Below are 23,305 nucleotides of genomic sequence, written 5' to 3' on the forward strand. Positions count from 1 at the left end.
TTTTTGGGATCAGCCCAAGCCCAGGGGTGGCAGGGCCTGGGTCTACCTGGGGGTCAGTCCTGCCATCAGACCCTAGCCCTGGATGATAAGCCATGAGGGCAGGGGAGGCAAGTGGTACCTAGGTCCTGGGGCAGTAGAAGCCCAAATGGGCATCAGGGCTCTGCCTCTGGCTTGGCTCAGAGCCACAGGATCTGACTCTGATCAGACCTGGAGCCTCCTGATGCACAGCCCTGCTGTGACCCAACAACCACCATCACACCCACTCTGTTAACTAGTGCATACTTGGAGACTCAGGTGAGGAAGGTTGTGGGAGAGGACAAGGCCACCAGGGTGGGTAACATCATAGTCCAGCCTGGCACCCTAAGGTGGCATTTCCTTGATCTGTACCCTCAATTGGCAGTGGTGCCCACGGCTAGTCTCTGCTGGGGAGCAGGTCCCCTATCCCTCTCCTGGCTCTCCCCCTTGCCCTCATTCTCTCCATCTGTCTCCTTCACATCCAGGATGGCCGAGGCACGAGTCTACCTCTCTGCTGGCACCCTTCCAGGAAGGGATGGCTGGATAGGTGGCAGGACAAGTGGATGGGGGGCATGTTGACTCTTTGGCCTGCCTGCCCTGGAGAAATGCATGGAGCATGGTGTTTTCCCACCCCTGGGTCTGCCTCTCTGCCCAAGACAGTAATCTGAAGCCAATAGGTGCAGCTTGGTGGCCCAAGTGGTGACTGTCCCTGCGGTCTGCCCTCCTGGTGCGCCTGCTCACCCGCTGCCTGGTCCCCACTTGCCTCGGCCTCACCAGCCCCTTCCCTGCCCCCTTGCAGGCCTGCGATGGCTGTCGCCATGGCAACCCTGCTCATTCAATCCGGGGATAATGAAGCCAATGTGTTTTTCATTTCCATGAGCTGGAGTGTGGAGCAGAGCCTGGGAGACAGGGCTTTCCCCTTCCAGCCCCTCCCTCCTGGGGAAGAGGTAGCCTCGGAAGGGACAGTGTAGGGGGCCTGACAGGTGGAAGGACAGACACCAGCAGGAAGGGGGGGTCTCCTGGTGACACCCAGCTATCAGCCTACTACATCAGGCTATCAGTGTAAGCTTAATAGCATGTCTCGCTGCCAACACCAGATGAGAGGTGCTGGAGTCAGGCAGGCGGGCCTTCTATTTCTAGCTGTGTGACCTTGGGCTTGTGACTTTACCTCTCTGAGTCTCAATTCAGTAGATTCAAGATTACCAAGAATGTACTGGATCCCTTCTGAGTGGCTAGTCCTTTGTAGCCTCAGGGAACCAGATAGGACCCACATCTGTTCTCTAGTAACCCACAATTAGTGGAAGAAAGGGTTGTACCTAGCACATTTCTCTACTATAAAAACAAAGGCTAGTTACTCTTTCCTGTTGCTAACTGTCTTTGAGTTCACAGTGGGGAGTTTAAATGAAGTTATGCATGTGAGAGTACCTGCCACACACATAGGTGCTGTATAAACTCAAGTCTCCCTTCTGCTTTTCATTCTGGTCCCCAGCCTGCAATACAAACACTGCAGGTGTTTAAGAAACTGGGCCCTGTGAGTCCCCTAGTCACAGCTGTCCTAAATCCTTCCCTTTCCTCCAGGTTCTAGACAGAGACCTATCGGTGCAGCAGCTAGAGGAGAAACTGAGGCCTGAGTGTGGCTCAGCAGAGTGGGAGGGCAGGGTGGCAAAACAGTGGTCTTGGGCTGGCCCACCCCACTGGTGGTGGGCTCAGAGAGAGCAGAGCTGCCTGGGAAACCCGCAGCCCACACACGCCCCCTCCCCCAGCCCATTCCAAGGGCAAGAAGCCAAAAGCACTCACGCAGAAAACCCTGGCCTGTCTCCCCCCCAATAATTCAATCACCTTGGAGGCCAGTGGCCCTCTCTCCTGGCTGACAGACTAGAGGGGGAGGGCAGGGAGGTATGCGGAGGGAGGGGGCGGGAGAGGCAAGGGCAGCCGACATGGAAAAATCAGAGCAGGGCTTGAAAAATGAAGAAATAAACCTGCCAGGAAGGAGACAGTCTCAATCCGTCCTCCATAAAGCTGTCTGAGGGCCACCAAGGACGTCAGTGGGGCGGAGGGGGCCAGAGATGGCTCCTTCTGTGACCTACACCACCCCCACCCAGCTGGACTCCAGGCATGGACTAGGGAGGGCTGGGGAGGAGGGGGCCTGTGGTCCCGCAGGATCAAAGGGACAGGGCAATGTGGTAAGAACAGGATTAGGAAGAGGGGGCTCTTGCAGAGTGAACTCACCAACCTGCACATAGTAGGCCCTCAATATCCATTTACAGACTGACTCACTGACTGAAGGAATGTAGCTACAGAGTGTTAGGTCTGTCTGCAGGCAGCAAATGAACAGAGCTGTTGCAGCACCTGTCATGACTAGCCACGAGGATAAGAATAGAGCCCTCTTTCCCATTTCATGATGGGAAGACTGAGGCCCAGACAGGGCAGGGATTTGCCCAAAGTCACATGGTAACTCAGAGCACTGAGGTCTCCAGTGCAGGGTCCAGGCCAAGCCAGGCCTTCACTCTGAAATACACAGCAAGGTTGGGGGCATCTCCTCACAGTAGGGAGCACTGGTCCCCAATGCCATCATATCATGCCCAGTTCAGGACGGTGGGGGGGATACTGCCCTGGCCTGTCCATGGACCTCTCCACGTGGCCACTAAGAATCATGTTTTCTAGGAACATTCAATGACCCTGAGGCATGCTCATGATGTAAGAAACTTGTAAAATGACCAGAAAGAAATATAGTCAAACATCTACTAGGATGACCAATAGGTGGGAAGACTATAGGCAGTTGTTCTTTTCTTCTTTCAACTTTCCTGTGACTTCCAGATTTTCTACCATAAGCATGCATTCATTTTACAATAAGGATAAAAAGGGCATTATTAATGTTTAAATAAGTAAGTTTCACAAAATGCTACTTCTGTTAAAGTCTCTACTTATAGGATAAAGTCAAACTCTTGCTGGATTAAGAAGCAGTTTGCTTATGAACACATGCCACACACGAGGGCCTTCCCTCCTGTGGCTTGCTGGGCCTGTGAGGATGCTCAGGGTAGGAATGATAGGACCTGGCTCTGCTCTCACTTTGCTGAATGACTTTGAGCAAGTTGCTGCACCTCTCTGTGCACTGGTGTCTGCCCTCCTCCTTTTGCTGCTCGCAGGATTGGTGCTCAGATCAAACGACTAATGGGTCTGGCACACACGCAAACCAAACCTGTAAGGCATTGTGAGTTGGAGACACAAGGCTTCTCTGATGGGAGGGGGCGCTGTGTGGGGCAGAAGGGTGCCTGAGGTGTCTCCAGAGATAGGGCAGGCCATGCAGGGTGGAGAAGCCTGGCTGAGCAGCACCAGGAGGCATGGGGCCAGCTTTCACCCCCTGTTTACAGTGGAAATACTGACTTGAAAAGGTTTCACTTTTCCACTGTTTTTGTGGCGGTGCTGTGGGAGCAGGGCTTCCTGAGTGCGGAGCCAGCTTTCCAAGGCCACACCGAGTCCAGCCCAGCTCTGGTCTCCAACAGGAAACACCATGTTTTCAATTTACGGGGCCCTGCCAGGCACAGTGAGCAGGCCGCTCTCCACTGGCCTGGCTGCACAAGGAGAGTCATTCTGGCCCCATGCAGGCAGAGGAGCTCCAGGCCCTCATTCCTGAGGGTCCCGCTCCTAGTCAGTTCCGGCCACAGACAACCAGCACAGTTCACACAGTCTTTGTTAGGAGCTGATGTATCTGGGCACTCCACTCCACCAACTCAATGTCTGGCCTCCTGGCTCCCACATCAGTGTGTCCTGCCCTCTTGCAGGGCAGATGGGGAAACTGAGGCCCACAGAGAGAAGAGGCTTCCTAAGGCCACCAGACCTCAACCCAGATTGGCAGATTTCCAACTGAGTCCCCTGGCAGAATGTCTTCCACTACCAAGGATGAAGATAATAGCTGTTGTTGCCACATGCTAACCACCAGCCAGGCACTGTCACCTCACTTAATCCACACAATAAGCCCATGAGCTTCCTCATTCCTATCCTACAGATAAAGAAACTGAGGCTCAGCAGAACTAAGAAGTCTCTCTAGGGCCAAACAGCAGATAACAGGAGTTGGAGTCACAGACTGCAAAGCTGCCCTTCTCCACCCCTTCTCAATGTTGCACTCAGCTCTGCTGCTTGGTGTTTGAAGCTACCCTTGCCCAGCTGAACAAAAACCTCATTACCAAGCAGGTTCTGCCACACTGTCCCATCTACAGGAGTTTCTGGGAGATTCTTGGTAAGTTGAGAGACGCTTGAGGCTGTGTTCACCAAATGCCCTGAGCTAAACTGTTGGGGAGAAGACTGTGCCGAGCACACAGGAGGACCTTAGAGTTACCTCCCTGGGCCCCAGATCTCTCAGTGTTCAAATAGGGAGGGGGACCAGGCTGGGCAGTCTATAAGCTCTGCACTTGGACAATCGGAGCCTGGGATTCTGTGGGTTAGAATGGCCACTCCATGAGGGCAGTCTTCTTTGTCTCTGGCTTACAGAGGTATCCCAGCCACTCACAAGTGTTGTTAGTTGACTCATGGTGACCTCCATGCACAATGGGATCAGATCATTGTGCTCCACAGGATTTTCATTGTGTGAATTTTAGAAGTAGATCACCAGGCATTACTTCCTAGTCTTAGTCTAGAAACTACACTGAAACCTGTTCGGTATCATAGCAACATGCATATATTGCTGACAGATGGGTGGTGGCTGCACTGGAGGTGCACTAGGGTCAAACCCAGGTCTCATGCATGGAAGATAAGAATTCTACCACTGAACCACCACTGCCTCGCCTGATACATGGTGTTGTTGTTAGGTGCTGTCAAGTTGATTTCGATTCATAGCGACCTGATGTGACAAAGTAGAACTGCCCCATGTGGTTTTCTTTGCTGTCATCTTTCTGGGTGCAGATCACCAGGTCTTTAATCTGTGATTCAGGTGGTGGGTTTGAACATCCAATCTTTCAGTTAACAGCTGAGTGCTTAACTGTTGAACCACCAAGGCTCCTTGTTTGGTACATCGTAGGTGTAAATAAACATGTGCTGAATGACTGCAGCATGATGGGTGAGGGTTTTGCTCATAAGGTGGTTTGCAGAAGGCTGGAAGCACAACTCACTAGCCATGTATCATGACAACTCCAGGGTAGAGGAGACACACCCCCATCCCGTGGGCCTGAGCAGCTGCTACAGCTGGTGCAGCCGTCCCCTCTCATCTCTCCATCACCGCTTACAGGCCTCAGGCCCATCTGCACAGCCGCTCTGGCCCCATTTCTCACTTTCTAGGACTTGCTGAGCTCCAGCACCAGACAAAGGCATTTTCAAGGATGTCTAGACTAGATATTTTCAGGGATCACAATCAAACATTTGCTTGTGTTCACACCCCCCAACTCTCCCCTCCCTGTTTCTTCTCATCCAGTGTGTTCTTGTTCCCAACAGGAGCCACCATCCAGTCAAGGTAATGGCCAGGCTCACTCTAGGCTCCCAGAAGTCCTGTGGACGGGGCGTGAGAGGTCCATGGCAGCCAGGAGCACCAAGACCTGCGAGGCACGGAGCATGTTAGCTGCTGGCCTGCCACCAGGGAGTGGAAATCACCTGAGCCCAGCCCACAACAGAAGGGCAGGTAGAGACCGTATGTGTGTGTAAGGGGGTCAGCAGGAGAGAAGCATACACACACACACACACACACACACACGTGTTTATATACACTCAGAGGGAAGACAAGATAAATGGGGGAAGTAAAAAATAGCAAGAGACCTGGTAAGAGAGTGGCACAAGTAGAGTGGTGCTCAGAGAGAGAGCAGCACCAAGATGGAGCCAGAAAAAGGTCCAGGGATATAGTGGGGCCTTTGCCAGAAGGGTCACCCTGGGAGTTGTACAGTGTAGCTGCCCTGGGCAGGATGAACACAATTAGGGGAATGTGGGAGGAGACACAAAATGTGTGTGGGAGAAACATGGCCTGAAACTGATGCAGAGACCCAGAGAATGAGATGACGGTGTTCTGGTTACCTAGTGCCACTCTGACAGGAAATATACCACAATGGGATGGCCTTAACAAACAGGAGTTTATTCTTACAATTTGGAGGCTTTAAGTCCAAGTAAAAAGTGCCAGGCTCTAGGGGCTGGCTGAAAGCCCCTCAACCTCCTGCTCCCGGCCCATTGGAGCTAGAGGCATTTCTTCACTCAGCCAGCTACTGGCTGCTGAGATTGACAAGTCCAAGATTGACAAGTAAAAAGGCACAGTTCTGATGTTACCAAACCACACAGCAGGCCATTAATTTAAGTCCACTGTAAGTCCTAAGGTCAGCAGAGCATGGCAGGCTGCTGAACAACGACATGCCTACATGCAGGGTCTAAGCATGCCATAAGCTAGAGACCATTCCCAAGGCCTCTCCTTATATACAGGAAGCTGACCACATTCCAAAGTCAGTTATTCAGCTGCTTGTGGTAGATCCCACCATGGAGTTGATTGCCAGTCTCATCATGGGGAATAACTACCACTAGCCGCTCAGCCACTCAACCAGGCCCAGCCAAGTTGACATACACATTTAACTACCACAGACGGCGAGAGGAGGGACCCAGCAAGAGACACTGATAGGCTGTGGAACAACCCAGAGCAGACGGACAGAGCACTGCAGATCAGCAGCCCCAGGCCCCAGCCAACTTCTCAGAGCTTCTTGGGGGTCACGCGTTAAGACAGACTTGCTGCCTTGCTGCCACCAGTGGGGCTGCAGTATTGGCATCTAGATACTGAGAAAGACTTGGGCTGCTGGGCCACAAAGGGCCCCACTGTGTCCTGACACCCCCCGAGTGCCATACCCTACAGGCTGGTGAGGTGTCCTGGATGAGGCACACTGACCATCCTCCCTTCATGGGCCCCCTTCCCCGGGCATCTGGCTCAGGGCACAGGCCCGGGGAGGAAGACACACAGTTGGGAGGGTGGGCAGGTTCAAGCCTGAAGCTGCTGCATCCACTCTGCAGTGACTGTTTGGGCCTTTCTGGACCAGCTTCTTCTTGTGTTAGGCCTCAGTTTCCCCCATCCAGAGATGGTGGGTGGGATCAATTAGACCCTCAGATCCCCAGCCTCTAACATCCATGTCTCCAGCATCCTGTATCTATAAAACTGCTTCTGGGTCCTGCTCTTCACCCCATCCCATCTAGCACCAACCCTCAAATGAGCACCCATCCTGACAGTGCCCAGAGGTGGAGATGCTCCCCTGACTGTGGTCAGTATTTGTGCTCTGACATGCTGGATTTTATACAAAATGGGCATTGACCACAGCTGCGTCCTTCTGTAGATCATAACCTTCCCTGGCTCTCCACTGCCCATTAAATAGAGATGTGGCCTACCTATCAGGCCTCATCACACACCACTCCCCCTCCCTGCCCCCTGAGCCATGAACTGAATGTTGGAGGGTGGCTGCATCCCTTAGATAGTGGGGTGGCTAGGTCCCTTGTCTTGGCTCATGCTCTACCATCCAGTTGCAGCTATGGCTTTCCCTGCCTAACCCGTGAGCGCTTACAGTGGTCCACACGGGTGCTGGGAAGGGCTCTTAGCCGCAGCCTGAAGGGCCTGGCACCCGGCTGGGGATGCAGCCTGTGCTGGTGGCTTCTGTAACCCCAGTTGGATCTAGTGAATGTACCTATTACGTGCCCACTCCCCCAGGCACCCAATGAGGCGACCATGTTCTCCTTTTACAAGGAAAAGGAAGAACCTCTGGCAGGTGACGACTTGAAGATTGCAGATCAGGTCTGCCTGAGCCAAAACTCAGCCACACCCTCCAGGAAGCCTTCTCTGGTCTTGCTGTGGGCAGGGGTCTCTCCTCCATTACAGGCTCAGGGTAGGTGCTCTGAGCCTCGGGTCTGATGTAAACTTCAAAGTCAGAGGGAGCTTGGTTCAAATCCTGGGCCCATCTCCCAGAGGCTGTGTGATCAGGGGAGTGTTAATAACTTCTCTATTCCTTAATTTATACATTTGTGAAATAGGCTTTTACGAAGATTAAATTAGATAATGCATATGAAGTACACGTTGCAATTGTTAATTAACACAGCTACCATTAATACTTCCCGACACGTACATGCTTACCCACATTCACACACACAAGGCAATGCAGCTCGGTGATTAACGGGAAGGTTTGTTCTTATTAGGTGCCATCGAATCAAGTTTGACTCATAGCCACCCCATGGCAGAGGTGACAGAGCAGAACTGCCTCATAGGATTTTCTTGGTTATAATCTTTTTTTTTTTTTAATTTTTATTGTGATTTGGGTAAAAGTTTACAGAGCAAATTCATTTTCCATACAGCAGTTCACATACACTTTGTCTCATGACACTGACTGCAATTTCCCACAATGCAACAGCTTTCTTCCCACTTCCTGCCCATAGTTACCTCTTTCTTGTGTCCTTCCCTTCCATGCACTCCTGCCCCCCGAGCTGTCTCCCTGTGCATACACCAAGCCTTTCTCCCACAGAGCCACTGGGTGGGTTTGAACCACCAACCTTTAGCTTAGCAGTTGATTGCAAACTGCTTGTACAACCCAGAGACCTCCAGGCATATTCTTGAAGCTCCTCCCTATTACTCTCCAGGAGGAACTCCCTGTGCCCTCCCATTCCAAACCACGCCCCCCAAAAGAAAGCAGCAAGTTGTCCTTAGGGTCTGAAGTTTCCTGGCAAGTAGGGGGGCCCTTTGTGTCCCCATCAGTGCTAATACACACTGCCTCCCACAGCCCTGTTTGAGGATCCACTGCAGATCTGGCACAGCCCAGGTCTCAGGTAAATTCATACTGGCTCAATGGAAGGAGACTGGCTTTGATGGAGGAAGACTGGCCCTTGGTGGAGGGAAACTGGCCCTGGTCACTCTGGTGGCAGAGGTGGCAGATCTGAGAAATCATATTGCACTAAGATTCAGTGCCCTTAATTCCTGTTGAATCCTCTGACTGACTCACTATTCCCTCCCCTTGCTGGCCCCACAGTCATTACCATTTAAATACCTGAATTATCAAACTGCTGGGCACCAAAGGCTGGCAGATAATTTACTTCCATTATAAAAGACCAGTTCAGGGAAGGGCTCATTCTTGAACTGCTGTGCATTTATCTTTTCCAAGGAGCTGGGAAAGCACTGGAAGGACTAGGGTAAAGATCAATAATGGAAAATTCCAAATGATTCTTTTGGGAGTCCTCTTATTCCTTCTTTGTGTCCAAAAAGATGCTACTGGGCTGTGAGGGGTGGGCGAGATGGCCCCTGGGGAGAGGCAGCATGGTGAAGTTCAGGGTCCAATGACAAAAGATCCTAGCCTGGCTCAGCCACCTGCAGACCACAGTCTTTGGCTATTTCTTAACCTCTCTCTGCCTCAGTTTCCACATCCCTAAAATAGAGACAATACTGCTACCCACATCATAGAGTATGCTGGGATGCATTGGTTGCTGACATGATTATTGTTGTTATTACTGAACAGTTAGGCACTCAACAGGAGCTCTGGTAGCATAGTGCCTAAGGCACTTGACTGCTAACCAGAAGGCTGGTGATTCAAACCCACCAGCCACTCCTCAGAAGGAAGGTTGGGCAAGCTACTTCTGTAGTGACACTGTCTCAGAAACCCAAGGAGAAGTTGCTATGAGTTGGGTCCGACTCGATGGCAAATAACAACAACAACAAGAAGAAGCACTCAACTACTAACTGAAAGGTTGGAGGTTCAAATCTACCCAGGAGTGCCTCAAAAGAAAGGCCTGGCCATCTACTTCCAAAGGCCATAGCCTTTGAACACCCTACAGAGCACAGTTCTACTCTGAAATATATGGGGTTGCTATGAATTGAAATTGACTTAACAACAACTGGTTTATTGGTTTCAGGGGCCCGCAGCTGGCTCTTCTCTGACCCTCAGTCACAGACATGTGATTTGCAGTCCAGTGGCTCTAGCATGAGTAGGTCTATGTGGTGTCCACTGACTGCCATGTACACATGTGCTCTGCAGCTGAGTCCTGAGTGTCTTCATCCTCTGTTTCCACTCTGTCAGGGGCCAGATGTGTCATTAGCAGAGAGATGCTGCGGTTCAGGGGATGTCCCACAGATCCCAGAGCCTCGTGGCTCTGCTGCTGCCCCCAAGGCCTTTCCCCCATTCCCTTGTCCCTGCTGCTTGCTGACTTAGGTTCTCAGCTATTCAGCAGATACATTCCGTCAGTATTTGTGAGGGCCTGTGCTGTGCTGCTTATTCTCAGCTGTGAGTGTATGATGTACAATGTGCTGGGCCTGAGCGAATGGCAGCCACAGCTACATGGCTCATCCTTCACTCCATCCAGGGGGCTCCCCCTGCCACTCCCTGTCCCAAAAGAGAACCCAGGTGTGTACCTGCTGGTACTATGATGCAAACACCATCCCCCTAGCCCCTATACTCACAAAGGCACACTCATGCACACATGCACATACAGACACCTGTCCACAGGTCTGGCTTGGGCCACACCATGCCTCAAGGCTGTGGCTTTACACAGTCCCTGCCCCCACACCCAGCCCCACCTGAAATCCCTGGCACCATTTGAGTGTCAATCCAGCTCCAGTCTGCCTCCTCCAGAAAGCCTTCCCTGACCCCTCCCTCCAGAAGGACTCCTCCTCTGATCCCACACACCTCTATGCCCATGGATGCCAGCATCACCAATTCTGTTCCCTACAAGTTTCAGGTTCCCTCAAGACCAGGAGCTCCATGGCAGCTGTCCCAGATTCTTCTGCTTCCTTATCTCCCCCAAGAGCTGAGCACAGACCCTACATACAGTAGGTGCTTAGTAAATACTGTGACCTTACTGGCTGCAGATGGAACATGCAGGGAGGAGGAACTGATGTGTGCACACGCACCAAGGTGGACCCTTGAGGCAGGTAGCCTGCACCAGGTACCTGGTGTGGGGGCAGGGCTGGGCTGGGGCTCTGGAACGACAGAGGCACCCACAAGGCCCCACACCCAAGTGGGCTGTGCAAGTGTGAGGCTGGAGGTCAGGGAAGCTGCGATCCCTCTTCTGAGTGGCAGCAAAGCCCAGCCCCTTCGTCCCAGGCCCTACAACATCAGGTGGGAGTGAAGGCCCCAGTGGCGAATAATTCCTCCTTTGTCGCCTGCCAGGGCCCTGCAGACTCAAAGCAGGGCTTATTAGGACAGGGCCAGCTTTTCCACCTCTGCTTATGAACTCCCCTGAGCCCCAGTGAGTGGAAAGTGGGAAGCAGCCAGGGAGTGTGAGGGCTTTCATTTCTGGAGCATGCTGCTCTTTGCAGGGATATTCCTGGAAACTGTCCTGGGGGCTGCCCTGGTGAAAGGACCCAGGAGCTGGGAAGGGCTGTTGATTTAAGCTGACAGTGTAGGTCAAAGAAGGGGCCAGTGTTGAGGAGCAGGCAGCCGGGCTCCGTCCTGAAATGGCCCGTCTTTTCCCAGGGACTCCAGAGGCTGGTTGAAGGCTCGGGCCTAGAGGGGCGGCTGTCTGTCTAAGATGGACTGCCCAAGCAGAGGCACAGTGGTATGGCATGGTGGAAAGAAGCCAAACTGTCAGCCAAAAAGCCTAGGCTCCAGGCCCGGTTCCCCACTGTCTCACTGAGTGAACTGGCAAAGTACCATTACATCCTGGGCCTCAGTTTCCCTACCTGTAACAAGAAGGGACTGCACTGGGTCTTCCTCCAGCTCTCCAGCCTTCCATGTGTTTACACTAATAAGGTCCTAGGCCCCTCAGAGGGGCTACAGACCCCACTCCCCTCTCCAGCTCCCCATTCCACCTTCCTTGCTGGTTTCAGCTAAGGGGCCCAGCTGAGCTTGCAGAAATAACCCTCAGACTGATATGAACTTGGCCAATGCCTGCTGAGTCTACAGTGTCCTGGGAAGGCCCAAGGGAACTGCCACTAAATGGCACATTACGCCTAGGAAACAGCTTTTCTGACTGACCTGGGGCTCTGGGGCTGGCAGGCGGCAGCTAACCCAAATGCCCTGTGGCCAGAGGGCGCAGGGCTGCAAACCACAGCTCTGCCTCAAGGAGCCTAGTGGAGGGAATACCAGAGAACCTTTGTCTGGCTGTCATGGGCCTTTAAGAGCAGGAAGTACCCTAACAGATCCTCTAAATGCCTGGTTTATCAGTGGGAACACTGAGCCAAAGAGGCACAGATTTGCCTGAGGTCACTCAGCAAGGCCATGACACTGTCCAGGGCCCTGCCTCTAGGGTCAGCTCCCATTTGCAGGTACCAGTGTGTCCAGAGCCCTGAGCCTGACTCCAGACCTGCAGACTCAGACTCTAGGAGAAGGACCTCAGAATTTGCATTATGTAAATGCCCCAGGCAGCCTGTGTATGCTGGCACATGTGGGAAGCCTTGTGTCTCTACCTTGAAGTATCATCCTGAAAGTGGGAACACTTGAAAGCCAAGGGGCAGGAGGCGATGCCTGGCACTGTGTCGCTATTGTGTACCTCCTCTTCCCAGCAGCCCCTCAGATGGACAGTCCCGTCTCCATTTTACTGGTAAGGAAACAGAGGGTATGCAAAGATGAAGCACTTGTCCTGACTCACATCTGGTAAGTGGCAGAGCAAGAACGTGACTCCAAAACTGGCTGTCCCTAAAATCCATGCACTAACCATATGCTCTCCTGCCTCCTTCATCTCCCTGGGACTAATGAGTGAAATTGCGGGTGGCGAGTTCTCCAGCAATGGGTGTGATCAAGCAGCTGTGGGAGGAGTCCCTTCAGGTGTGAGATAACCTTCATCAGCATTCCTGGATTTGTGGTAGGGGACAGTATAAACTGGGTAAGGGACACAAGGATGTTCCTCGTGTGTTTCTTTCACACACAGAAAAAACAGTTCTGGGTTATTTGCAGGGCCTAGGTTATAAAGCGAGCAGTGGTGGAGGCTTGTGTGTTGCTGTGATGCCGAACAAATTTCAGTGGAGCTTCCAGACTAAGAGAGACTCGGAAGAAAGGCCTGGAGATGTACTTCCAAAAATCAGCCAAGGAAAACTGTATGGATCACAATGGTCTAATCCATAACTGATTAAGGGGATGGTGAGAATTGGGTAGCATTTTAACCCACTGCACATGGGGTTGTCATGAATCGGGGGCTGACTTGACAGCAGCTAACATCAACAACAACAGTCCACCACAGTTCTCCTAGTTACCCTGGAGATGCTGGGCAGAAGATGGCTGAGGGTTCCTGCCTGAGAAGATGTCCATGTAGGGGGAGGGCACTGGCTCTCCAGGCTGTAAGAAGGGCTAGAGTGGGAGTGGCTATGATGAAGCTCTGGGTGGGACTGATCAGAGATCACACTGTGAGGCTGACACACAAGTTAGAGTGTCCACCAGGCAGGGTGTAGGCCAGATGGCGATGGTGCCGTGGGAACGTTCCGTGGAGATTATGAAGCAGAGATGCCCGCACAAGCTCTGAGAGAGGCGCCCGAGGATGCCTCAGGGACGCCGTGGAGGGTCCCAAACAGCTGTGAGGCATGATGGGCTGCTTCCCCAGGTGAAACTGAGGAAGGGGCAGGCACTTTATAGGAAAGACAAGTGGGAGAGAAAAGTTTCCCAAAGCTTGAAGACCACAAATTCCATCACTCCCCATTTCCCAGAGTGCAAAGCGTGGGTAAGGCTAGTGCTTTCCAGAGGCCTCGTGGTTCTCTAACTTGGGCGCTAGAGAGGGTCCATGGGGCATGGTCAGCCCAGCAGGAGGAGCCTGGCACCTGAATCTTCCATGACTTTCCTGCCACACTGCTTGAGTAGAAGCCAATAAGAGAGGGTAGTGAAAAATCAAGTCCAGCAAAGTGCAGCCAGAGGGAGCATGTGAGTAACAAAGGGGGGAACTGGCTGCGCAGAGGGCTCTGGAGGGGCTGTTCTCTGCCAGTCTGGCTCTCAAGAACAAACTCCTGCTCCCCCAGAGTACCACCAGGTAGGAGGGGCAGGGCCAGGCTTCTTCGGGGCAATTTCCTGCTGCCCCCCACTGCCTTTGAGGCTATCCCTCCCTGCCTCTGGCATCCTCCACCCTGTGGGAAACCTCAGGGTGAGTGCTGACACGCCCTCTGGGCACCTCAGTCCTGCTGACAGGGAGGGAGGAATAGAGGCTGGGAGAAGCAGCTGCATGTTCACTGTCAAGAGGCCAGGTGGGATGAGAGACAGGACTGATTACATGGGGACAGTTTGATCAGCGGTTGTAGGTATTAGGTGGGTGAAGTCTGGGGGCACTGGAACTCACTGGGAGAGAGTCAGTCACCTGGGTTCCAGTCAGGGTCTTGCCTGCCTTAATCTACATATATGACCGATGCAGGTGCCTCAGCTCCTTTATATGAACTAAAGCCAGTGGCCTAGCCTGGCCTGGCTTGTGGGCAGTGTATTCAGTCTGCAAACTCTTCTTCCCTAGGCCTCAGTTTCCCCTGCTGCAAAACAAGGAACTTGGGCTCTTCAAGCTTGCACTGTCCAACATGGTATTCATGAGCCATACGCGCTACTGAGCACTGGAAGCTGCAGCGTGAGGTAAAACACATGCCGGATTTAAAAGACTCGGTATGGAAAAAAGAATGTGAACTATCTCATTAATAAGTTTCTTATTGATGATGTGTTAAAATGATAATATATTGGGTATATAGGGTTAAATAAAATATAATATTAAAATTAATTCCATCTGTTTCTTTTTACTTATTTTAATGTGGCTACTAAAAAATTTAAAATTACATATGTCATTCACAATATATTTCTATTGGACAGCTTTGCTCGAAGCTCCTTTTCAACTTCTAAGTCTTAGGAAGCTATAAAAACTAGAAAAGCAAAAGCAGAGCGCCTCTGGGCAGGCAAGCCCAGGCCGGGGGGCGGGGAAGGGCTGCGGATCAGAGGCCCAAGGGTGAGAGTCAGATGCTCCAGGGCTGATGCACCCCACAGTCCCCATTCCCCATCCACCTTCTCTAGGGAGACAGATGGGCCCAAGCTGGACACCATGCACACGTGAGTAGTCACAGTAGCTTCTAGATGGTCTGGAAGTCACAGCTGGCCATGGTGGATGGAGGCGCCTGCCATCTGCCAGGCCAGGCTTGGCCCCAGAGCCTCCCCCTCAAACACAAGCTCATGCAAAGGCTCCGCATACAAAGCCAATAACACAGAGCTGTTCTGGCTGAAGGGTGGGCTAGGAGCCCCCGGCCACTCTAGCTGCCTGCATCTGCTTCATGTCCCCCAGAGTCCCCCAGACCTTGGCCTATCCAGAGCTTGTCCTAGAACTCAAAGCCCAGTGTAGCTGATGTTTCCTGGAGCAATTCCCAGCCCTGGGTACTGCAATTCCCAGCCCAGAGAGGTGAGCCTGGGTCTTGCCACCCAGGGCAGGCTGTTGTGGTGGACACAGATGCACTGGCCATGAAGTTTCTGGGTTTGTATCAGCTCATGTCTCCTCATTGCTGGGAGACCTTGGGTCTGGTATTATCCTCTCTGATCCCAATGACACCATCTATAAAATGGGACTAATCTTTACCTTGGCAGGTGTGGGAAGCAGGGGTGTGAGGATGAAATGAAATCAAGTTTACAGATTTCCAGCCAACAGGCCTCCCTGTTCTCTGTTCTCCCTTCCCCACTCAGGGGTCTCATAGTAGGGAACGTGGCCAGGACACATACGTGGGTCACAAGTAACAAGGAAGGCAGGCTGAGGAACAGTTTATAGGGCAGAGAGGTAAGGGAGAGAGGGGACATGTGCAGGGTGGACATGACTGGAGAGCTTCAGAGGTGGCAGCTATAGCACTCAGAGGGGCATTGTTTGAGGCTTCTTTCAAGGGGATTGGCCACCCAGTAATGGTGGTGGGGGTAAGGGGCTCCAAGGCAGGAGGGGCTGCCAGAGCAAAGCAGGAAGCCAAGGGAACAAAGTATGATAGAGAGTGGAGGGGTGGCTGTGGAGCTGCCACAAGGCACTGGCAAAGGCTGGCACACTACATTCCCTAGTGGCTGCGAGAGGAGGCTGGGGCCACATGAAAGGCCTTGAATGGCAAGCTGAGCCAGCTCTGCACACAGCAGGTGCTACCAGGAAGACCAGGGACCCAAGGCTGAGTGAGGGGGTTGTTCCTTTGAGGCCACTGGATCCACGAGGCACTTCACAGGCCAGGGTTCTCCAGAAGCCCCCTCCAGCTCCCTCTCCCCTGAGGGAGAGGACAATTTATTTATTCATGAGCACACACATTCCTGCCAGGCAGCCAGCTCCTGCACACCTCACTTCTAATTATAGCAGGAATTTCATTAATGTGGGAGGGAAATGCCGGATTTCCAGCCTCCTGCCCTAGCCCGTCTCCTGTGTCAGTGGACACAGGTCCTGGCTCGCTCTCCTGCTCCAGCCAAGGCCAGCAGCCCTCTTGCCCAAAATGGTACAGGGGCACCCATAGGGCCAGGTTCTTTGAGCCAGGGAGAGCAGCCTCATCTGGAACGGTCTGCAAGGATGGGGTGGGCCTGTCCCCGGCCCCTGGCCACACACAGCAGCAGCCTCCAAGGTCCTTGCCTTGGATACGTTGGAAGAGCAGGGTGGGAAAGGCAGCTTTCTGGTGAGAGCTGGATAAACAAGCAAAGGTGGGAGCTGCTGAGCTCTGGCGGTGACAGAGGCAATGACACAGAGCAGACCTGCAGCTGAGACACCTGGCAAAGGCCGCCTGATGGAAAGAAGAACAGAGGGCAGGAGGTCCGGGCTCAGGGAGATAGTCCAAAAGGAGGCTCCAAGGGGAAGTGGGGACATGACAGGACAGGGAGACGGTGGTAGAGCAGATGATGTGGCTGAACAAAGTGGGGCTGCAGGTGTGACAAGACTGCAGCATTGGAGAGCTGAGTAGAAAACGGACGGGCTGCACACACAGAGCCAAGTGGGGAGAGAGGTGGAGAAAGGACTATCACGTACATGTGAACGAGAGAACCCCCTGCTGTGAAAACCCAGACACATGTATGTGGGCATGCACACAAACACATATGAATGCAGACACACAGAGGCATACACATGTGCACATGAGCACACACACACAGGTGCATACCCCTCCTTCTCTTTCTCCTGAAGCCCAGAGCCTCACCAAGCTCCCCTCAGGTCAAGGCACATTGCCTGCCCTGGGCTCTGGGCAGGGAACCCCAGCGCATAGTAGGGATCAGAAGGAAAGAGGCTCTGAGGAGAGACTGGGCTTTGTCAGGCCTGAGCTCAGACCCAAGGGATTGAGTCTACTTGGTTGGTGGTGGTGGTGGGGGGGAGGGGGCGAGCAGGCAAACCCACTCCTGTCTGTAGCCTCTCTTACAGGACCCAGCCCATACTCCAGGGTGGCCATGGGAGTTGCCAAGGTCACACACACATGACCAACAGGTGAGGACTAGACCTGAGGTCCCCAGACTCCCAGACAAAGACTCTCTATCCCCTCACATCCCCTGACCCAACACATAGCCTATCCAGCCCTGTCTCAGCTCAGCCTGCTTGATGTAAGGATCTTGGCTCTTCCTGCTGCCCTGCTCATGCACCATGCAATGGGGCAGCACTGAAGTGCCAGCATCCTGCATGGACAATCCTCCTCAGTGGCCTCCACTAGCTCTCCCCCAGGGGCCTCTGGGAAGGGGCTGCTTTCTGCCAATTCAGTCTCCCCAGTCTTCATCCTCGAAAGCCTCTCGCTGCCCAGCCTCAGGGGGCTCCAAGCTGGTGCTTGACTGCCCTGTGCAGCCCAACCCTAGTGTGCATACCTGGTAGTGAAGAGGAGCTCACTACCTTCTCAGGAGGCAGTCTTTTTGTCTCCAGACAGGTCAGATTGTTGGAAAGTTGACTTTGAGGATGTGAGGGAGATAGCATGGCTGCCATTGGGGGGCCCAAGTTCTGCTGGTTGTAGTCTCTGAGGCAAGACTATCCTTTCATCATTAGTTTGGAAAGTGACAGAATGGGCCTCTCACCCTGCTGTCAGTTCAAATTAGAACTAGAGAAACAATGTCCTGTAACCAGGGCCACTTCTTGACTAATGATCACTAAGACGCTAACTCATTCATTCACTCACTCTAGTAAAAAAGTATCAGCTGGACAACGATGGTGTGTCAGGCACCAGGGTGTAGTTGTAAATGAGTATTAATAGTCTTCCTTGTCTAACACTTGTCCTTTAGCTGTTTTATGGTGGGCAAAGCTAAGGCCAGAGTGAGGCAGCGATTTGCTCAAAGTTGCACAGGGAGTTGACTGAGAAGATGCAATCCAAACCCAGAGGCTGTGTCTCTCGGCTGAGGGCAGGGCCTCATGCAGGCTGCTGTAGGCTCTAATGCCCCGTATCCTTGAAGAAAGGGAAGAAAGGGAGAATGCACATGTCTGCCGTCCACCATCCCCACACTGGCGTTTCTAGGACATTGCTATATTGATTACTACCCTTGCCTTGGAGTGGTTTCCTTTTCTTTTTCCACCAAGACTTTCTGTTCCTCACTTTTTTCTCTTTTTTTAAAAAAGAATAAACTCCAAGCTGCTCCTATGATTAATTACTAGCTGCCTAATGCCCCGCCACTGGCAATTTCTGGAAAGGGAATGAATTACCTTGAAAAACATCGGAAGAGAGAACCCACCGTGAAGGAGAATTTCAAAGGTTACCTTACAATTAGCAGTGGGTTGCCTGGCCTTATCGAGTTGCCAATAGGCCCCAGTGGGGAGTGGCAGGTGCCAGTCTTGGGGGCCCATCTTCTGGCTCCTAAGTGTTGAGCTTGGAGGCCTGGGCAAAGGCTGCAAGGCCCAATTGAGCTCATTTTCCTAAGCATCTACCATGTGCCTGCCCTGTGGCTTCACCTCAGCCTCCAAGACATCCTGTGCTGCTTGATTCAGTTAGACCTCAGTTCAAGTCCCCACTCTGCCACATACCAGCTCTGTGGATTTCTTAACCACTTTGAGCCTTTGTTTTCTCATGTGGGGAAAAGACTGTTGGTAGAAATAACGTATTTGAGGAGCATAGTGACTGGTACACAGCAAACTCTCAACAAACTAACACTTAAAAAATTCAGGGCTTCTAACCACACCATCACTCATCTGTTAGTTTGTTGTTACGGTGGTGGCTCGCATGTTGCTATGATGCTAGAAGCTACCCCACCTGTATTTCAACTACCAGCAGTGTCACCCGGGGTGGACAGGTTTCAGCAGAGCTTCCAGACTAAAGTAGCCTAGGAAGAAAGGTCTGGTGATCTACTGCTGAAAAGTAGCCAATGAAAACCTGAAGGATTACAACAGGACACTGTCTGACACAGGGCTGGACGAGGAGCCCCTACAGTGGAGGGCACTCAAAACACGCAGGGGCCGCATCAATGAACTCAAGCATACCAACAATCATGAAGACGGAGCAGGGCTCGTGCTATTTTGCTCTGTTGTACGTGGGGGTGCCATGAGTTGAGCCGACCTGACAGCAACTAATGACAACAATAACAATATTTAATCCCCATAATACCCCACCAGAAATGCTGGCATAATTTTCCTCATTTTGAGATACAAAACTGATTCCGATGGAAGTGAAGGAACTTGACGGTCATGCAGCTGATTACCAGGAGGAAGCAGGATCAGGCCCTGCTCCCAGAGAGGACGTTCCAGAGCCGGACTGAAGCCTAGAGAGCTCTCAGGGCTCACCAAGCCTTACTTCTAAGCTTGCTGAGGGCACTGGGGTGGGGGTGGGGGGCGGTGAGGAGAAGCTGAAATAAAGGGAAGGCCTTCATGGCAGGAGAAGACACTGGTCCTCTGGCCCAGCCCCAGTGCCTGATGTCTTGGGACAAAGGGTCCTGGCCAAAGGGTGAATATCTCCGGGCAGGAGCCGTGGAATAAGCAAGGATTAGGCAGGTCAACCCCTGGCATGGGGTCATGTGTGTCCAACCCCTAAGATGTTGTTCTATGACCAGATGTCGATTGCCTGGCCTGAGGTCCCACCGGGGATGCTTGGCCTCAGAACCTCTGGTTCTAGCCACTCTCAGGAGCTCTTATGGGGCCCAAGCTCCCTCATCGGGCCAGGCAGCTAGTGTGCACCCATCCTGGCACTAGTGGGCCCTCAGGGGTGGGAAGGGTGGGAGCCAAGGTGTAAAGAGGAAAATGAAGGGTCCCTGTCTCCTTGACAATGATGGCCAGCACACCTGAGTGCTTACAGTGTGCCAGGCATTAGCTCAGTGTAGCCCTTCACATAACTGCAGGAGGGTGGGCACTGGGATTACCATCCCTATTGTACAGACGAGTAAACAAAGGCACAGAGAAATTGCACAAGTCATAGTAAGCAGGTGCCAGAGCCAGGATTTGAACCAGGCAGCCTGATCTACAACCCAGAGACTTGTATTCACCTGCACATGGGTTTGTGGGTGAGAAAGGGGTGGGGCAGTGCAGCTCTAATGCTACAGAACAGGCATCTCTGCTTACCCAGGCCTCTTCTGGAGGGGCTGTCACATTTCTCAGCACACGAGTCCCACAACACATGTGGTTCAGAGGGGTATGGAAGCAAACCTGGCTCTCTCCCTGGGGCACATCTGCCCCATGTCTCCAGCACCCACTCCAGAGAAAGGCTAGGCCAAAGAGGCTCCTGGTGTGAGGTGTGAGAGGCTAATGCGGTCTTAGTGGGGCCTGCCTGGGCCCAGTCTGCCCAAGGGGTAAGACTCAAGTACAAAGCACAGTGTGCTGAGGCCGGCATCCTAGCCCCCATCCAAAACACACCTGCCCCTTCCTCATGCACCCAGGCCCAGCCACCTCCACAGCCCAGCCAAATGCCTACCTCAGTGATCCGTGAATCACCAGTGTCTGATGTGGCCAGTTAGTAGTGTACAGCCCCCTCTGCCTCACTCCAGCTCCATTCTCCTGCAATGGGAAAAGGTGGTCAGTGGCTCCATTCCCCCATGGGGCCCTGGCACTGCCCACACTGCCACAGCTTTCTGCCCACTAGAGGGCTTACAGCCAGCACAGCTGCATCACCCCCATTTGACAGATGGACTGAGAGCAAAGGGGCATAACAAGGGCGTGCTCTGACACCCTATTGTCATTGGCTCTGTGACCATGGATATTGTCCTCGCTTCTCTGGCCTTCAGTTTCCTCTTCTGTCAAAATGGAACCATGGTATCTCTCAGAGTTGTTGGGAGGCTTCTAGGAAATATGATGACAAAGGAACCCTGACTGGTGCAAATGTTAACTGCCTTGCTACTGACCTAAAGATTGGGGGTCTGAGTCCATTCAGAGGCACCTCAGAAGAAAGGCCTAGAGATCTACTTCTGAAAAACCAGCCATTGAAAACCCTATGGAGCACAATTCCATTCTCATATACACATATGAGGCCACCGTGAACCAGAGTCTACTCAAGGGTAACATTTTTTTTAAAATGGTAGCAAAGGCAATCAGCATTCACTCACTCATCTACTCAAACATTTAATGAGCACCCTGGGTTGTGAAAAGGATAGTGGCCCCTGCCCTTGTGGGGATTCTGACAATGAGCAATGAATTAAACAATGCATAATTAAAAGTGGTGCTTGCCAGAAAGAATGAGTACAAGGAACACAGTGCAGACTGAAGGTTGAGAGTGGGCTCTCTGGAGAAATGAAGTTCAAGGAGGCCAAGATGCAGGGAACAGCATTCTGTCAGAAGGAACAGCACATGCAAAGACCCCAAGACAGGAAAAAGCATAACAGATGCCTTGGGAGCAGGCTAATGTAGTAGGTATAGCAAGCAAGGGAGGGAGGAAGTGGAGGGGGGGATATGAAGCTTCAGGTTGGGGGCACAGTCATCAAGATCTGAACAGTTGAGGGACAGGACTCTATTCCCAGTTGGAAAAGATTCCTGTGGCTGCTGTGGGGAGAAGAACTTGGGAGGGACAGAGAGGAGGCAGGGAGGCCAGGGGGAGGCTGCATAGGGGAACCGGTAGAAGACTGAAGTGCTCGGAGCAGAAAGTGGTGGTGAAGATGGGAGAATGGGTAGAGGGGAAGGATCTGTAGGTGCACTGGGGTGTAAGGGTGAGAGGGGAGGGAGGAGGCAAGGATGTTCCCCTGTGGCTTAGGCTATGATTGTCACTCTTTGGTGGAGTTCAGCTGGCCCATTCCCTTAATGGCCTACCAGTATCCTATCTCCCTGTACCCACCCACATGGAGCCCCAGCAAGAATCCAGGAGAGGCAGCCCAGTGGCCTGGCTGGTAGCCTTCTAATCCTGGCTGCAGGCTGGGAGCTACACAACCCCAAGGTTGAGTCCCGTGGTGAAGGCCACTTGCTGTGTGGCTCTGGGCAGTTGCTATGGCTCCCGGCCTCTGAGTCCATACATACGCAAAACACAACACAACGCAACACAACATAATGAGCTGCTGTCTAGTCGAATCCAGCTCACAGAGACCTCTCCTTGGGTTTCCGAGGCGATTTCACTACAGAAGTAGATTGCCCAACCTTCCTTCCGAGGAGCAGCTAGATGGTGGGTTTGAATTGCCAGCCTTCTGGTCACCAGTCAAATGTTTTAGGTACTATGCCACCAGAGCTCCCAAGTCCATACATAAGCAGGGCCAAAGGCTGCTTAGAGTGAGGTCTGTGGCCAACATGTGGTGGGAAGTAGTGTGTGCACCATTTCAGTGGAGAGAAAGCCCTGGATCTGAGCCCCACCTTACCTCAGGCAGTGGGCAGGGGCTCCTGGGGTGAGAAATAGAAGTCCTGTAACTTCAACAAGAGTACTGAGAGGCCTTGGCATTTAAAATGTAGGCTCAGTAATGAAAATGATCTGGGTCTGCTGCTGGGTGTAGTCTTGTGGCTCTGGGTCTGCAGCTGGGTATAGTCTTGGGCAACTTTTTATACTTCCCAGTTTTATACTACCTCAGTTTTCTCATCTGTAAATGGTGTCAATGAGGGGGTCTTGCTCACAGAGCTGCTATACAGACTGTAGCAGGTAATGTACATGGTGCTGGACATGTGGTTACCATTCCATGTTCAGCAGATGAGACTTGACTTATTTGCAGGGGTAGGAACCAAGCTCCCAAAGCCAGGCCTGAGGCCCCACATACCCATAGGCAAGAGAATGGCTCTGTGTCTCTGACCCTTTGATTCTGGGCTCCGGTAGCCCCCAAACTCTGCCTGTCATGTGAACACAATAGCCCTTGGATTCACTGACTCAGATTCTCCCATTTAAAAGAGGAGACAAGTGAGGCTCTGAGATGGACAGTGACTGCCCCATCCTCTGCGTCATACAGCAGGTCAGTAGCGGGGGCAGAATTGGACAGTTCCTGCCTCCCCACTGCCCACAGCTCGTGCCTTTCCCAAAGGCAAGCTGGCTGACAGACCTGCTGACAAGGAGAAAATAATTATTTTGGCAGCTGAGACAAGCCAGAGCCGAGAAGCCCTCGCTCACTCAGTGAGCAACATTAGCTCCAGGGAGCAGCGT

This window comes from Orycteropus afer, unplaced genomic scaffold (assembly GCF_000298275.1).
Source record: "Orycteropus afer afer isolate SDZICR_OR568_19922 unplaced genomic scaffold, OryAfe1.0 scaffold00052, whole genome shotgun sequence".
Taxonomy (NCBI): Eukaryota; Metazoa; Chordata; class Mammalia; order Tubulidentata; family Orycteropodidae; genus Orycteropus; species Orycteropus afer.